The sequence below is a fragment of the Ranitomeya imitator genome, chromosome 3, assembly GCF_032444005.1.
Source record: "Ranitomeya imitator isolate aRanImi1 chromosome 3, aRanImi1.pri, whole genome shotgun sequence".
Classification (NCBI taxonomy): Eukaryota; Metazoa; Chordata; class Amphibia; order Anura; family Dendrobatidae; genus Ranitomeya; species Ranitomeya imitator.
In genome coordinates this window covers 734,151,774-734,169,012 of record NC_091284.1, presented here as the reverse complement: position 1 = coordinate 734,169,012, position 17,239 = coordinate 734,151,774, and the positions used below count along the sequence as shown (strand labels likewise).

General features: G+C 50.2%; 1 protein-coding gene across 1 annotated transcript in view; it reads left to right on the top strand.

The window, feature by feature from the left end:
- Positions 1-2,391: 2,391 nt before the first annotated feature.
- Positions 2,392-17,239, top strand: part of RACGAP1 (Rac GTPase activating protein 1) — a 62,227-nt gene continuing 47,379 nt past the window's right edge. Inside the window, exon 1 of the mRNA XM_069758821.1 lies at positions 2,392-2,524. The gene's annotated coding sequence lies outside the window, so the exon portion shown is untranslated. The remainder of the gene's footprint in view (positions 2,525-17,239) is intronic.

Genomic DNA, 17,239 nt, shown 5'->3' with positions numbered 1-17,239 from the left:
TATTTCATGTTTACATGCTATAGCACTAGAGTGATACTTATTTGTTGGTTAAAATTGGCAAGACGTGTGATAAGAGATGGGGAAGTGGACGTGATGCAGATAGTGAGTGCAGAGTCCGAAGACGTGGGCAAGGTGAGCCTGCTGAGGGAGCACACCAAATACACACATCATGTTGATCGAGTTTCCTGTTCCACTTTGTAGGGGGGGCATAGAACAACACTATTGAAGCCAGAACACTGTGAATAGGTTGTTGGATGGATAGCAGATCATGCTTCCAGTCACTTTGCCAGCACCACCCTGCCTACCACACAGTCCAGTTTCTGTAGCTGTCATTCTGGACCCCATAATCCTCACCCAGATCCTCCTTCTGCCCACCATTCCAATTGCCTGGAGACAAGTGATCGCACACTTAGACACTCCAAGGAGCGGTTTACATTTCCATTTATAGAACCTGGCCTCTTGCCCTGCCCGTTTCAAGCGGGACATGAGATCACATGTAGCAATGCTCAAATATTTGAGCTGTCATGCTCGTAAGAAGGCAATGGTGGGAAAATGCAATTAATGTTGCAAGAGCAGGATGATTATGAGACACAAATGACAGCAAGTGGTGTTGCTGTGTCAGCAAGTCACGAGAAGGACCAGGATGTGCAAGTGGAAGATGAGGTGGTGGACAATGAAGTCACTGACCCAACCTGGTAAGGTCACACAAAGAACAAGGATAGCAGCGCAAAGGTGGGGGGATCCACAGCATTACAACAGGCAGGAAGAGGCAGTGGGGTGACCAGGGACACAAGGCAGGCAACTGTTCCCCTGAGCACCAACACAGGTGAAGTTGAAAAGTAGTTGTCCCTACTCCAATCCTTGAAATGGAAACAAATACGAAGCTATAGCAAATAGATCAATGGCTGCACTCAACTGTACTAAAGCAAGGAAATATGCGATACATGAAGTGTGACTAGCGTAATGGCTTGTGAAATATATGAAAAAACACGAGATGCTTAGCACAAGATTTGGCCAAAAAATGTGAGCCCATCCACTAAATGTCAAGGTAATCTCAGAACGGATGGGCACCTGAGCTGTCTGCCTAGTGTGAACACTTACCTATGGCTAATAACGTGGTAAAGCCTGCAGTCAGTTTTCCTATATTTACTATGTACTATTTTTTCTGACTTGAACGCCCCGCCCTTCACCATGCTGGGATTTTAATTACATCCAAACACAGTTGGTTCTGACCTTTCTATAAATGCAGGCTTTACCATGTTATTAGCCAGAGGTAAGTGTTCACACTAGGCAGTCAGCTCAGGTACCCATCCGATCCATGAGATTACCTTGACGTAATTACCGCGCCGTCTGACCGAGCCCGCGCCGCCCTGTCCGACCGAGCCCGCGTCGCCCTGTCAGACCGAGCCCGCGTCGGCCTGTCCGACCGAGCCCGCGCCGCCCTGTCCGACCGAGCCCGCGTCGCCCTGTCAGACCGAGCCCGCGTCGCCCTGTCCGACCGAGCCCGCGTCGCCCTGTCCGACCGAGCCCGCGTCGCCCTGTCCGACCGAGCCCGCGCCGCCCTGTCCGACCGAGCCCGCGCCCCGCCCTGTCAGACCGAGCCCGCGTCGCCCTGTCAGACCGAGCCCGCGTCGCCCTGTCAGACCGAGCCCGCGCCGCCCTGTCAGACCGAGCCCGCGTCGCCCTGTCCGACCGAGCCCGCGTCGCCCTGTCCGACCGAGCCCGCGCCGCTTTGTCCGACCGAGCCCGCGTCGGCCTGTCAGACCGAGCCCGCGTCGCCCTGTCAGACCGAGCCCGCGCCGCCCTGTCAGACCGAGCCCGCGTCGCCCTGTCCGACCGAGCCCGCGTCGCCCTGTCCGACCGAGCCCGCGCCGCCCTGTCCGACCGAGACCGGACCAGCAGCACCGCTTACACTACAGACCACGGCTGGAAAAGATGGAGGCCGCACACCGTCCACACGCCTGTAGTTCCGGGATTTTAACATAAACCAGACTAGTGGTCAGCAAAGTCCGCTGTGTGTGAACCGAGCCCGACACGGGCATCACTCCCTGGCTCAGTCCATGCAGGAGTGACCCGGATTATTTCCATGGCCTCATCCTACAACCTGCACAGCAGCGAGCACTAGCCCTGAGCCACAGACCGCCGCCCCAGCACCGGACCTCCTCCTCCTCCTCCTCACACGGCCGCCCGCCACACAGTAATATAGTGTATTATAGGAAGCGGCTATTCACGACTTCCTCCTCTGAAACACGCCGCTGACGTCACTGATCTCCGCCCACTGCTCGCTCCTCCCACTCTCGCACATCTTTCAGCGATACATACATTCTCTCCGCCCCCAGTGCCTGCTGCAGCCATGACGTCATCGCATCCTCATGGCAACAGCGGGAGGAGCTTGCGAATTCAAACTTGAGCGGGAACGTTAGTGGGGAGAGGAGTGCGGTGACCGGGAGCGGCGGACAGGACGGCAGCTAAACCTGTGCTGCACATGCGCGGTCCTCGGGTATAACCGGGGAGCAGTTAGCCGGTAAGTGAGTGGTGTCGGGTGAATCGTTCAAAGGGAAAATAGGCAGAGGCGAGGAGTGCCCGGGTATAGTGTGCGGCCGTCTGTGCCCCCGCCGGGGAGGCCGAGGAGTCAGGCGGGAGGATGTGTGTATATATATATATCTCCAACACATACACATCCATCCTCCCGTCTGACCACTCGGCCTCCTATATATATATATATATGTTCCCTTCTCACCTGACCTGTGCACTGACATGAGATCATGTGAATCTCCAATGTTCCTGGTTCAGTTATTGTCCGCAGAGCCAATGAGGTGTCCTCAGCGCTGCAGCCAATCAGTGGCTCTTCCCAATTTGATGGTACAGAGCTGTTGTGCTCACTGATTGTCTGCAGCGTTAAAGACAATGTCAGGGTCAGTGGCACAGACTAAGCACTGGATCGGTGGGGGGGATTTAGTTTTTTTTGTTTTTTTTTTCTGAAACCATAAACCCATTTAATGTCAAAAAGTGGAAGTGATACAAATGGCAGCAAGGGGACCCCACTGACTGTGAGCGCAGTCTATCATTGTGTTCATCTCCGTAGCATACACTTTTTTTTTTTCTCCTTGTATAAAAAGTCACAAAGAGAAACCAGTTGCACCCCATAATGACCGGCGGGGTCCCCCTGCTGCTGCTGCTGGCCGGCGGGTTCCCCCTGCTGCTGCTGCTGGCCGGCGGGGGTCCCCCTGCTGCTGCTGCTGGCCGGCGGGGTCCCCCTGCTGCTGCTGCTGGCCGGCGGGGTCCCCCTGCTGCTGCTGTTGGCCGGCGGGGTCCCCCTGCTGCTGCTGCTGGCCGGCGGGTTCCCCCTGCTGCTGCTGCTGGCCGGCGGGGGTCCCCCTGCTGCTGCTGCTGGCCGGCGGGGTCCCCCTGCTGCTGCTGCTGGCCGGCGGGGTCCCCCTGCTGCTGCTGCTGGCCGGCGGGGTCCCCCTGCTGCTGCTGCTGGCCGGCGGGGTCCCCCTGCTGCTGCTGCTGGCCGGCGGGGTCCCCCTGCTGCTGCTGCTGGCCGGCGGGGTCCCCCTGCTGCTGCTGCTGGCCGGCGGGTTCCCCCTGCTGCTGCTGCTGGCCGGCGGGGTCCCCCTGCTGCTGCTGCTGGCCGGCGGGGTCCCCCTGCTGCTGCTGCTGGCCGGCGGGGTCCCCCTGCTGCTGTTGCTGGCCGGCGGGGTCCCCCTGCTGCTGCTGTTGGCCGGCGGGGTCCCCCTGCTGCTGGCCGGCGGGGTCCCCCTGCTGCTGCTGTTGGCCGGCGGGGTCCCCCTGCTGCTGCTGTTGGCCGGCGGGGTGCTAAATTTTTTTTTTTTTATCTGCCAATGTCAAAATGCAAACGTGGCTTTAGAGCTCGCCGCTCGCTGTGTTTACCTCTGTATAATGGAGGCGATGAGTCGCTGGGCTTCTGTATATGTGAGTACATCGAATGTTAATGATTTCGATAGATTCTCCTGCCTTCTATAGGGTTATGTGAAGCTCCTTGTGATGCCCCTATGGATGGCACAAACTGCAGTAGGGAAAATGGAGCGACGGTCCTGAACCATGAACCCTATTCTAGTCATTAGTGTCACGTGATAGATCTGGCACGGCCATCAATTTCAGAATAACTATAGCAATTGTTACCATCCACCTCTCGTGTCTCCCCTTTTCCTCATAGTTTGTAAGCTTACGAGCAGGGCCCTCACTCCTCTTGATATCTGTTTTGAACTGTATTTCTGTTATGCTGTAATGTCTATTGTCTGTACAAGTCCCCTCTATAATTTGTAAAGCGCTGCGGAATATGTTGGCGCTATATAAATAAAAATTATTATTATTATTATTATTATTCTCTTCTTGTAGCATAGGAACAATTATTGTCCAGCACGGGTGTGACACAGAGCCCATGTTCCCCGTCAAAACGAAATCCTCAAAAGACTGATAAAAGATTTGGGTTTAGAGGAAACCTGGCTCATGGTGGCTAAGGTTCACATTGCGTTAGGGCAATCCGTTTAGCGCATGCGCTAACGCAATGTCCCAAAAGGGATCGCGTTTAGCGATCCCGCTAGTGCAGATACCCGATCTGCACTAGGGAGGAACGGACCCTGAAAGCTGCAAGCAGCGTCCGAGGTCCGTCCGAAACTAACGGGACATCGCTAGCGCATGCCAAAAATGGCATACATTAACGATGCGTTAGTTACATTGCCGTCAATGGCAGCGCTAACGGACCCGTTACATTGCGTTAGTGGCGCTGTGTAACGGATCCCGTTAGCGTACTGCCACTAACGCAGTGTGAACCATGGGAGTGTCGGGAGCCGTGCGCTGGCTGCGGTGCTGTATCCGTGTATGTTGCAGCGGGGCCAGGGGCTGTGTATTTCAGATGACTACCACAATGCAGATCCAGTGGCTCCTCTCTGCCCTGCTCCCCCAGACTCACAGGCCTCTCTGTGTGTGCATAGTCGCCGTCTCTTCAAAGTACGGTATAATGTTCTCTGAAACATTGCAGCGTTTGAGTTAAAGCACAATAGCGCAGCTTATGTTATACGTGTGACGCCCGTGGTTCAGCCGGCATGAATCAGATGATATGTCCCACTACTTGGGCAGCCCGTCCTCAATCGCTGTAGTTCCCCATGTGAAATAGGAGCAGCTCTCCTAGCCTCTGGTGCAGGCGCCGCTCCAGCGATGTTGGCGCCTGCTCTCCGAGGGCTCATGTGCCGTTGGGCTACTTTCACACTAGCGTTAACTGCAATCCGTCACAATGCGTCGTTTTGCAGAAAAAACACAGCCTGCAAAAGTGCTTGCAGGATGCGTTTTTTCCCCATAGACTTGTGTTGACTACGCATTGCGACGGATTGCCACACGTCGCATCCGCCGTGCGACGGATGTGTCGTGCTTTGGCGGACCGTCGGGAGCAAAAAACGCTACATGTAACGTTTTTTGCTCCTGACGGACTGCTTTTTCCGACCGCACATGCGCGGCCGGAACTCCGCCCCCACCTCCCCGCACCTCACAATGGGGCAGCGGATGCGCCGGAAAAATGCATCCGCTGCCTCCGTTGTGCAGTGCGTTAAACGCTAGCGTCGGAATCTCTGCCCGACGCATTGCGACGGGGAGATTCCAACGCTAGTGTGAAAGTAGCCTTATTGCACACGAGCTCGGCCAGTGGCCACTTCACTCTGCTTTCCTTCGGATGTAACGGACATGTGGAGGAAGTCACAGAGCAGCAGCTCTCACTTAGGCTATGTGCACACGTTGCGGATTAGGCTTAGGAATTCCTGGTGCGGATTCTGCCTCTCCTGGCAGTGAACGCACCTGCGGATTTGTTGCGTTTTTGTGCGGTTCTGCAGCGTTTTTGCTGCGTTTTTTACCCCTGCGGTTTTCTATAATGGAATGGGTACAAAAATGCTGCAGATTAACAAAAAAAGTGACATGCTACTTTTAAACCGCAGCGGATTTTCCGCAAAGTGTGCACAGCATTTTTTTTTTCATTGATTTACATTGTACTGTAAATCAATTGCGGATCTGCAGTGTTTCTGCACTGCAAAAAACGCTGCGGATCCGCAGAGAATCCGCAACGTGTGCACATACTCTTAGGCCGGGTTCACACTTGCGCGTGGCTGGTCTGCGTATGGCTGCGAAGTTCCTCCCCTAAACTGTCCACTTCCGAATGCATCCTGCGTACCTATCTTTAACATTGGATACACAGGGACATGCGTTGTATGCGGCATTTTGACGTGCCCACCGACCGCACGGGAGCGCAAATACGTTTGCTTTCTCTTCGAGGATGGGCATGCAACCAACAGTCAGTGGCTGTATGACCTGGACACGAAGTAGCCACCACATGACCTGCACTTTGATTCCTGGTATCTCCTAGGAGAAATGATCGTGGGCAGCACGGTGGCTCAGTGATTAGCACTGCAGCGCTGGGGTCAAATCCCACCAAGGACAACATCTGCAAGGAGTTTGTATGTTCTCTCTGTGTTTGCGTGGGTTTCCTCCGTGTTCTCGGGTTTCCTCCCACATTCCAAAGACATACTGATGGGAAATTCAGATTGTGAGCCTCAACGCGGACAGCGATGATGTGTGCAACCTGTAAAGCGCTGCGGAATATGTTAGCGCTCTATAAAAATAAAGATTATTATTGATTGCAATTTTTTTTTTGCAGCCTGAATACATGTCGCGGAGCTGTTTGACAGCCTGAGTAGATGTGGGGATTTTCTATCAGCCGCAAATGATGCAGCTGCAGCGACACAAACATAATCTACGAGCATGGCCAAGATACTCTGAGATCATCCGAGCATGCTTGGAAAACTTTAGTAACGAGCACACTCGCTCATCGCTATTCATGGTATATTTGAATACGTTGGTGGCACAGCGGGGTTGAACTTATAATTTTAATACCAAATCTATTGGGAGCAATCATGTGTGCACTGTTCTCCTAGGTGCAGCGGTGACGGCAGCCCCTTGTGTGCGCTCCGGCCCTCTGTACACAGTGGGCGACGCACACGCAGATTAAGAGCATTGCTTGCCTATAGATGCTGCAGCGCAGGCAGTTGGAGAACAATTATTTATTTTTTCTTTAAGGCCACTATACTGTCTGTACAATATTTTAAACCAGTAGTGTGAAGAATACGGGGGGGGAGGGGGGGGCTAAACTTTCTTGCCAATCACCTACCATATTCTGTTCAAGATTATAGTCCTTTTATATAGTGTGAAGCTGAGACAGGAAACCGTTCTCAGTAGGGGACGTAGCCCAATTCACGCCTCCAGCAGTTGGCTTTCCTGGCTGGATCCTTATTGCGAGTGTGAAGCTGATATGCCCTAGCTGGACACCGGTTACATTTTCGAGATCCCTCAATAAAGACTAAAATCTGCTCCGGTCTAAAACTAGAAAGGTTGGAATCTGCGCTCTGGGTAGATGGTGCTCAGTGGTAGGACAGCTATCCTGACAATAATGCAGGCGCTACGGAGTTACAGTGCAAAGTACAAGTATTGAGCGATCTTTAGAGTTTATAATGTATAAAACGCACAAGGAACATATCACAAAGGGGATGGGGGTAGCTATAGCATAGTTAAGACTGAAGATAAGGAAGGCAACGTGCAGACCATAAATGTGTATAGCTTATGTATATGCTTTGACAGGTAACCCATTCGATAAAAGGTCTCATTTAGGCTTTCTCTAGTAACCCCCCACGACAGCACACCTGGAGGATGTTACCCCTTTCCTAATAGGGACAGGAAATGACAAGAGGTTAAATAACCCCTCCCTCATCCTCCCCTCAGTGTTCTTTCCTGTCCCTACTAGGGATGAAGAGGTCATCCCAGGTGCACTGTGCCGGCAGCGGTCACCGGGGGGAATACAGATAATCTGGCCGGGCAGCTGGGATCAGACTTACGTCCATTCCCTGTCGCTGCTCCCGTCTCCTCCGACTCGGGACTCCTTCGCCACCATTCCGCGCCTGCGGGTAAGGTCTGGGGCGTTCTTCGGCTGGAGGCCTCTCGGAGCTCTCCAGCCCTTCTCCTCCTCCGCACCGCGCGCGCGTGTGTGGGTACTTCCGGTCTGAAGCCGGCGGCCGGATGTGACGTCAGACGCCGGCCGGCTTCTCTGAATCAGGAAGTTCCTCGTGCGTTCCAGCCAGGAACGCTAGGAGATAGCATGGAAGACGTCGGCGTTCTCCCCCCACGTACTTCCGGACACCGGAGGAGGAGGTCCTCATCCAGGAGGACAGGTGCTGCGTCCGGTCGCCTATATATTCAGGCCCTGGACAGGAAGACATCGCAGGTAGGACCACTGTGTGGTGAAGACTATGGAGATGTCTGCTTTCTCGCGCTCTGCACCTGCAGAACACAGCACCATCCCGGCCCCAGTGAGTAGTCTGGCCCCGGGTGTCCATTCCCTGATGTGGGTTGTAGTCTTATGATTCCTTCTCCCCTTTCTTTTTAGGGGGACAAGGAACCCACATCAGGAAGCAAAACAAAAACTACCCGCAAATGCGCAGTTTGTATGAAGAAGCTGTCCTCTTCATACAAGAAATCATTGTGCAAAGAATGCACAGACAAAATTATCAGCGAGGAACGGCCATCCCTGATAGAGGAGATTAAAACCTTAATCCAGCAGGAGATTAAAACATCTCTGGCCACTCTTTCCCAGCCTACACCATCTCCTAGTGCCCCTCCTGAGGCTAAGAAAAGGAAACTTAATCCACAGGAGGAAGAGCAGGAGGACTCTCAGGGAGAGACATCGGACGAACCCCCAGAGGAGGGTGAATTATCCCTGGACTCTGAAACTGTCCAGCAAGAGAGATACTACTTCTCTTCATCTGATATAGAAGAACTCCTTACGGCTGTAAGAAAAACTATGGAGGTTGAGGAAGAGAAGACGGCACAGTCAGTGCAAGAAGAGATGTTTGGAGGACTTCGTTCTAGGAAGCGTCAGGTGTTTCCTATTCACCAAAACATCCGAGATTTAGTTCTGGACGAGTGGGAATCCCCAGAAAAGAAGCTGACTACTCCAGCGGAAATTAAAGACAGATTTCCTGTGGATGCCGAGACAGCGTCATGCTGGTCAGAAGTCCCAAAAGTGGACGTCCAGATTGCCAGAGTAGCCAAAAAGACCACGCTACCATTCGAGGATGCCTCCCAACTGAGAGACCCTCTGGAACGTAAGATGGACGGACTACTAAGGAAGTCGTGGGAAACGTCAGCATCTTTACTGAACATCAATTCAGTATCCACTTGCGTGGCTAGATCGATGCATCGCTGGCTGGGGCAGCTAGAGGAGCACTTGTCCTCAGGTACTCCGAGAGAAGATATTCTGGCCTCCTTGCCTATCTTCCAGAAAGCAACAGGCTTTTTAGCAGATGCTTCTGCAGAATCCGTGAGAGTGACGGCGAGATCATCCGCACTGTCAAACTCGGTAAGGCGTGCACTCTGGCTAAGATCCTGGTCTGGGGATATGACTTCCAAGATGAGGCTGTGTTCTATTCCCTTTAAAGGAAAGTATATGTTTGGACCAGCCTTGGATGACCTTTTGGAGAAGGCTTCAGACAAGAAAAAGACCTTACCAGAACCTAGAAACCCTAGGAAAAGACCCTTCCGCACTCGGCAGGAGCATACTCCTCAATACAGAGGAAAGGGTAAAACAGGTCGCTGGAGCTATCCGAAAGGAGGGAAAGACAGGAATCTTTTTCTTTCACAACCCCAAAACCAGAGAAAGCAATGACGCCGTCATAGTGGGGGGTCGGATTTCGAACTTCCTCCCAGTCTGGCAAGAGATCGGTGTGGATCAGTGGACCTTAAGATTGGTCAAAGAGGGGATGAAAATAGAGTTTACATCATATCCCCAAAAAAGAATGAAAACTACAACGTTATCAACACCGAAGCTACAGTCCACCCTGATAACTGGGATAGAAGATCTCTTAATCAACAATGTGATCTCCACAGTCCCAAAAGACGAAAGAAACAAGGGCCATTATTCCAGCCTATTTCTGATAAGGAAACCAAACGGAACCCATCGGATGATAATCAATCTGAAACCGCTGAATCAATATGTAACCTACAGAAGATTCAGAATGGAGTCCGTCAGATCGACAGTACCCTTAATAGGGCAAGACTTCGTCATGGCAACCATCGACTTACAGGACGCATATTATCACGTCCCAGTCCATCCAACCTATCGGAAATTTCTAAGGTTTGCAGTCACCAGAGGAGAAGTTATAGACCACTTCCAGTTCAATGTCCTCCCATTCGGACTATCATCAGCTCCAAGGATCTTTACAAAGGTCATGTCCGAGGTGATGGCGTACATCAGAAGTCGACGGATATGCATAATCCCATACCTCGACGACCTCTTGGTAGTGGCTCCCACGGTTCCAATTCTACAGGAACATCTTCAAACAACAGTCCAGATCCTGTCATCTCTGGGTTGGGTGATAAACCCCAAAAAATCGGATATGGTTCCGTCCACAACGAAGATCTTTTTAGGGGTCTTATTAGACTCCCACAGACAAACATCTTTCTTGCCCGAACAAAAACGGTCCCTGCTTACATCAAGGATAAGAACATTGCGGGACAAGAAGAGAGTATCTCTAAGATGGGCCATGTCGGTTCTAGGTACCATGACATCTTGCATCCAGATGGTGGCATGGGCTCAAGCCCACACCAGGATACTTCAGACTCATATTCTGTCAAGCTGGGACAGATCCCCAGGTTCTCTAGACAAAAAGATCCGGATACCACCGCATGTAAAGTCCTCATTAACATGGTGGCTACAAAAAGAGAACTTAATGAGAGGAGTTCCCTGGTTGCAGGTCCCAGCAGTGACCATAACAGTAGATGCCAGTGGAAAAGGTTGGGGAGCTACGGTAGACCAGCACATATTCCAGGGATTCTGGTCAGCCGAAATAGCACAACAATCCTCGAATTTCAAAGAGCTAAAAGCAGTAGAAGAAGTTCTCAAAGCGGCGGTAACTCTTGTACAAAATTCCCACTTAAAAATATACTCAGACAACATGACAACAGTTGCCCACCTTCGCCACCAGGGAAGTACAAGACACGAAGATCTAAAAAGAATATCAGCAAGAATATTTTCGTGGGCCGAAGAACATGTTCTCTCCATATCCGCCCTACACATAAAAGGGGAGATAAACGTACAAGCCGACTTCCTGAGCAGAACAGAGGTCCATCCAGGAGAATGGAGCCTAAACCCAGAAGTCTTTCAGATACTAGTCAAAAGATGGGGACAGCCAGAAGTGGACTTGTTCGCGAACAGTCAGAACGCAAAGGTAGACCAGTTCTTCTCGCTAGATCCGATGAATCCGGGGTTAGCTGTGGACGCATTGGTCCAGCCATGGACATTCTCGCTAGCATACGCGTTCCCGCCATTGCCGATCCTACCAAAAGTCCTGCAGAAAATAAGGGCAGAAAAACTCAAGGTGATCCTAGTGGCTCCACTTTGGCCCAAAAGAGGTTGGTTTGGGGCCCTCATCAGTCTAAAGATAGATGGGCCAATAGCACTTCCACCGGTCAAAGACCTTCTCTACCAGGGGCCAATACTGCATCCAGATCCCGAGAGGCTACACCTAAATGCCTGGCTTCTGAATTCTCAATTCTGAGAACTAGAGGACTATCAAAGAGAGTAATTGAAACATTACAAAAAAGTCGCAAAACGGTAACTAATTCTATTTACCAAAAGATCTGGAAGACGTTCATCACGTGGTGTGCTCCTGAGCAACCTAACCCAGATAAACCAAACCTAGCCAAGATCCTGGATTTTCTACAAGATGGGCTGGAGAAGGGTCTCAGACCCAGCACCCTCAAGGTACAAGTGGCAGCCTTGAGCTCTTATTTTGACCAGTCTTTAGCCAACCATAGATGGGTAAGAAGATTCATGACGGCGGCATCTCGCATATCTCCAAGACCCATAAATATAGTTCCATCCTGGGACCTGAATATAGTCCTGAAAGGACTTACACTGCCACCATTTGAACCCTTATCTTCCATAACCATGGATAAACTCGCTTGGAAAACCACCTTCCTGGTAGCTATAACAACAGCCAGAAGAGTGGGTGAACTACAAGCCCTGTCAATCAACGAGCCCTACATGAAGATTCTTCAGGACAGGCTTATCCTACGATTAGACCCATCCTTTCTCCCAAAGGTCGTCTCCGATTTCCACAAATCGCAGGAGATAATTCTTCCATCATTCTATCAAGAACCAAAGAATGAGGAAGAGGAACATTTCCATACTTTGGATGTTCGAAGAATGGTACTCTATTATCTTCATGCATCAGAGAAGATTAGAAAAGATCAAAATCTGTTTATTCATCTTCTCGGCCAGAATAAGGGGAAGAAGACTTCCAGATCCACAATTGCAAATTGGATCAAAAGAGCAATCCTGGAGGCTTATCAAATTCAAGGCCTTCCACCACCAGGAAAGCTTACAGCCCATTCTACTAGAGCAACAGCTGTCTCCTGGGCCGAGAAAGCCAGTGCTTCCATCGAGCAAATATGCAGAGCGGCTACATGGTCCTCGGTCCATACGTTCTCCAAACATTACAGGCTTGACCTGATGTCAAAAGAAGACTTAGCCTTCGGAGAAAAAGTCCTTAGTGCTGTAGTCCCTCCCTAAAAATTACTCTTGGGTACTGCTCCAGGTGTGCTGTCGTGGGGGGTTACTAGAGAAAATAGAATTATTCTTACCGTTAATTCGGTTTCTAGTAACCCACCACGACAGCAGGAGTAATCCCTCCCTTTGCTTAATATACGTTCTGAAAAGAATAAATATAATTTGAAGCATTCATTCTCCTGTGGTCCTTTATAATAACACTGAGGGGAGGATGAGGGAGGGGTTATTTAACCTCTTGTCATTTCCTGTCCCTATTAGGAAAGGGGTAACATCCTCCAGGTGTGCTGTCGTGGTGGGTTACTAGAAACCGAATTAACGGTAAGAATAATTCTATTTTTTGTTCCCTCTAGATGAGGGGGTTTAAAGTTTTACCTCTTTTTCTATCAGTGAGTGAAAAAACACACAGCAAACAGTTGGCATCCAAATGTTGTCTGAATTGTATTTGATTTTCCTCTACGGACTCCCTAGATTTTCATTATTTGGTTTAATTCAGCACTCTGATCAATGTCTGACAGGTCCACTGGACTTTGCGCAGACCATTTGGTCTGCAAAAAAGCGTCGACATGTGAATAGCCCCATAGATTGTGAGGGGATAGGGCCTAACTTCCAAATGTCTGGCCTGCAGATGCTCTCAATCAGTTTTCACACAGCGGTGTGAGAATGTAATCTGAAGATCTGGCAATGAGTCCATTTCTGTACCATATGATCATTTACCAGTATTAAGGACCTGGAACAGCAGTACATCATCAAATGGTGTATATGATTGTAGGATGAAGAGACACCGCATATGGCAATGAATCTGGCCACATGGAGAAGCCGTACTGTAATACCTAACCTCCAGATTTGTATCCACTCTATGATCAGCCTTGAGCCTAAACCCCGTGGACAAGATGAGACCTATATTGGGACACGTAGGGGTGTATTCACAAAAATCCGGTGACTTATTTTGCAAATGTGGATTCTGCAGCAGGACTCTCTCTTCAATTTCATGAACATTAAAGGGGTGTTCCATCATAGGAAGTGACTGCTGCGACCCCAATATTCTGAGAATGAAGTGGTGTGCTGGAGGCTCAGACTAGGGCCCAGGAACAGCTTTGCAGGAAAATCTTAGGCGGCTGCAGCAGTAAACCAGTGCTGTGTCCCCTGCATTCTTAGTTGGTAGGTGGGCTTTAGGGCTGGCGCCTACTAACAAGAAAGTGGTGACGTGTCCTAGCAAGATAGTCTCACTGTCTATTATAATCCTCATTTTTAATGTTGAGATTTTGAAAATGGGAAGCTAAACCTGAAAAATGTCAAATCTTCCAATTGTGTGGAATAGACCATGTGAAACATTGTTACATTATATAATCTCCAAAATGTCCTGCGTGCAGAGGGACGCGGACATACTGTAGTGCCTGTCTGGGGAGACTAGAAAACAATCTGCATGATTTAATAGTTTTGTTGATGAAAATGCAGTCCCCATAGAAATGCCAACAGTTTTGCTTATGTCATGTGGCTTGTTACTGGCGGGTTTCAGAGAAGCACAGCGCGATGTGATTAGAAGATTCCCTTCACATTCACTGGAGGAGTCACTCGGGTGCATTGCTTAACTCCTGCTGACTAATCCAGTTCTGACCCTCCTGACAGATGGATTTTTCTAAACTGGTGTCACATTATATGGTAATGGCTTTGGAATGCTTCTAATCCCAGTGATTGAGACTGTGGGTGTGAATGAACAAAAGCAAAACAGATGACTCTAAATGAGCTCCATTTTGCAAATTATACACTGCTCAAAAAAATAAAGGGAACACTAAAATCCCACATCCTAGATATCACTGAATGAGATTTTCCAGTTGGAAATCTTTATTCATTACATAGTGGAATATGTTGAGAACAAAACCTAAAAATCATCAATGTAAATCACAACTAATATTCCACGGCGGTCTGGAGTTGGAATGATGCTCAAAGTGGAAAATGAAGTTTCAGGCTGATACAGTGGAAATGCTTCAAGACAAGGAAATGATGCTCAGTAGTGTGTGTGGGCTCCACGTGCCTGTATGACCTCCCTACAATGCCCGGACATGCTCCTGATGAGGCGACGGATGGTCTCCTGAGGGATCTCCTCCCAGACCTGGACTAAAGCATCCGCCAACTCCTGGACAGTCTGTGGTGTGGCAGTCTGTGGTGAATGGTGCGAGACATGAGGTCCCAGATGTGTTCAATCGGATTCGGGTCTGGGGAACGGGCGGGCCAGTCCATAGCTTCAATGCCTTCATCTTGCAGGAACTGCTGACACACTCCAGCCACATGAGTTCTGGCACTGTCCTGCATTAGGTGGAACCCAGGGCCAACCGCACCAGCATATGGTCTCACAAGGGGTCTGAGGATCTCATCTCGGTACCTAATGGCAGTCAGGCTACCTCTGGCGAGCACATGGAGGGCTGTGCGGCCCTCCAAAGAAATGCCACCCCCACACCATTACTGATTCACTGCCAAACTGGTCATGCTGAAGGATGTTGAAGGCAGCAGATCGCTCTCCAGGGCGTCTCAAGACTCTGTCACGTCTGCCACATGTGCCCAGTGTGAACCTGCTTTCATCTGTGAAGAGCACAGGGCGCCAGGGGCAAATTTGCCAATTCTAGAATTCTGTGGCAAATGCCAAGTGTCCTGCACGGTGTTGGGCTGTGAGCACAACCCCCATCTGTGGACATCGGGCACTCAGGCCATCCTCATGGAGTCGTTTTCTAACTAGTGATGAGCGAGTATACTCATTGCTTGGGTGGTCTCCGAGTATTTGTTAGTGATCGGAGGTTTAGTTTTCATCACCTCAGCAGCATGATTTATGGCTGCTGGACAGCTTGAATACATGATTCCCTAGCACCAGGCAATCCCCACATGTACTCAGGCTGGCTAGCAGCTGTAAATCATGCAGCTGAGTCAACAAAAACTAAACCCTTCATCCAATTTTAATGTGGATAACCTCAAATGGAAGCTGAAAGTCTGAACTTCAACTGCATCTGAATTGTTTTGTTTAAAATTCATTGTGGTAATGTCTATAACCAAAATTAGAACAATGTTGTCTCTGTCTAAATATATATGGACCTAAAGGTACCGTCACACATAGCGACGCTGCAGCGATACCGACAACGATCCGGATCGCTGCAGCGTCGCTGTTTGGTCGCTGGAGAGCTGTCACACAGACAGCTCTCCAGCGACCAACGATCCCGAGGTCCCCGGTAACCAGGGTAAACATCGGGTAACTAAGCGCAGGGCCGCGCTTAGTAACCCGATGTTTACCCTGGCTACCATCCTAAAAAGTAAAAAAACAAACGCTACATACTTACCTTCTGCTGTCTGTCCTCGGCGCTCTGCTTCTCTGCTCTGGCTGTGAGCGCCGGGCAGCCAGAAAGCAGAGCGGTGACGTCACCGCTCTGCTTTCCGGCTGACCGACGCTCACAGCCAGAGCAGGAGGAGTGCAGAGCACAGCGCTGGAGGACAGACAGCGATAGGTAAGTATGTAGTGTTTGTTTTTTTACTTTTAGGATGGTAACCAGGGTAAACATCGGGTTACTAAGCGCGGCCCTGCGCTTAGTTACCCGATGTTTACCCTGGTTACCAGCAAAGACATCGCTGAATCGGTGTCACACACGCCGATTCAGCGATGTCTACGGGGAGTCCAGTGACGAAATAAAGTTCTGGACTTTCTTCCCCGACCAGCGATCTCCCAGCAGGGGCCTGATCGCTGCTGCCTGTCACACTGGACGATATCGCTAGCGAGGACGCTGCAACGTCACGGATCGCTAGCGATATCGTCTAGTGTGACAGTACCTTAACTGTATATCCGGCGGTTTTAGTGTGTATTGTGAGATAGACTGTGATATGGTAATGTATAGAGTAAGGCACACATCAGGTTTTAATACATCACAGTAGTGAATATAGGCTAAGATGGACTTTTCTAAGCATTATAAGGGTAATATGTGTGTATGCAAATTCATGTTTGTAAAAGTATGTCACCTGTAAACTTAAGGTACCATCACACTCAGCGACGCTGCAGCGATATAGACAACGAGCCGATCGCTGCAGTGTCTCTGTTTAGGTCGCTGTAGAGACGTAAAACACAGGAGCTCCAGAACGATGCAGGAGCGATCCAGTGACGTAACGGCGACTCACTTATCGTTCTCGCTGGTTGTTGGCTCCATGTAAAACATTGCTGGCGTCGTTGCTTTTGATGTCAAACATGACGATACACGCCGGCCTGACGACAAAATAAAGTTCTGGACTTTCAGCTCCGACCAGTGATGTCACAGCGGGATCCAGATCGCTGCTGCGTGTCAAACACAACGAGATCGCTATCTAGGACGCTGCAACGTCACGGATTGTTGTCGTTCTTGTTGTAAAGTTGCTCAGTGTGAAGGTACCTTTAGGGACAGACATGGTTAGTTTGGACTAGCCTATAGTGGGACGGACAAGTGACTGGGTGTCCTGAGCTTTGTGCGGTGGCTCTGGAAGATGAAAAAAGGGAAGAAAAAAGACACTGCTACAAAATTGCACACCACCCAATATATATATACAAAACACTTTATTGGCATAACAATAAAAACAATTAAAATCACTACGCCACTATGGGCCACCTGG